Source organism: Lupinus angustifolius, chromosome LG01 (genome assembly GCF_001865875.1).
Source record: "Lupinus angustifolius cultivar Tanjil chromosome LG01, LupAngTanjil_v1.0, whole genome shotgun sequence".
In the NCBI taxonomy this organism is placed as follows: Eukaryota; Viridiplantae; Streptophyta; class Magnoliopsida; order Fabales; family Fabaceae; genus Lupinus; species Lupinus angustifolius.
The window spans coordinates 33,255,405-33,256,483 of record NC_032009.1 but is presented as its reverse complement, the minus strand read 5'-3'; positions in this window follow the sequence as shown (position 1 = coordinate 33,256,483).

Sequence of the window (1,079 nt, the reverse complement as noted above, 5' to 3'; positions counted from 1 at the left end):
TGCCTTAGTTGGCACCCTATTAAGAATATAAGCTGCAGCCTGAAGTGTCTCTCCCCAAAGTGACTCTGGTAAGGTAGAGTGACAAATCGTACTCCTCACCATATCCTTAAGAGTTTTGTTTCGTCTTTCAGACACACCATTCATGCTAGGCGATCCTGGCATGGTGTACTATGAGACTATACCACATTCCTCTAGGTATTTGGCAAAAGGCCCTGGACGTTGTTCACCTGAACCGTCATATCTACCGTAGTATTCACCACCACGGTCAGATCTGACGTACTTAATCCTTTTGCTGAGTTGATTTTCAACTTCAACCTAAAAGGTTTTGAACACGTCCAATGATTGGGACTTTTCATGAATAAGAAAAATGTATGCATAACGAGAATAATCGTCTATGAATGATATGAAGTATTGTTGACCATTCCAGGAAGCCGTAGGGAACGGCCCACAAATATCCGTATGTATCAATTTTAAGACGTCTGAAGCTCTATACTTACCAGATTTTGATTGTTTGGTATGTTTTCCTTTTATGGATTTAACGCAAACACTAAGGTTTGTGAAGTCAATGGAATCCAAAATCCCATCTGACACAAGACGCTCAATTCTCTTTTGAGAAATGTGACCTAGGCGCTTGTTCCATAATGGACCTGAATTATTTTTTTTAATTTTACACTTAGTCTCACGTGATTCCACATTTAGGGTTTCGCTATAATCATCTATAGTATTCAACATATAAAGATTGTCATTTAACATAAGTGAACCAGTTCTAACAACATTTGAATTTAAAGACAATTGAACCGAATTGTTTCCAAATGCCAAATAAGAAACAAAAATTAAATTCCGTCTAAAAGATGGTAAAACAAAGGTGTCTTTCAAATCCAAATAAAAATCAGTACATAATAACAAACTAAAGTGCCCTATAGCTTCCACTTCCACCGATTTTCCATCGCCAATGTAGATGTATCTTTCAACATAATTAGGCTTTCGATAGCTCAGGCAACCCTGCATTGAAACAATGATGTTAGAAGTTGAACCGGAGTCTAACCACCAGATGTTTCCAGGTACTGAAGTTAAATTGA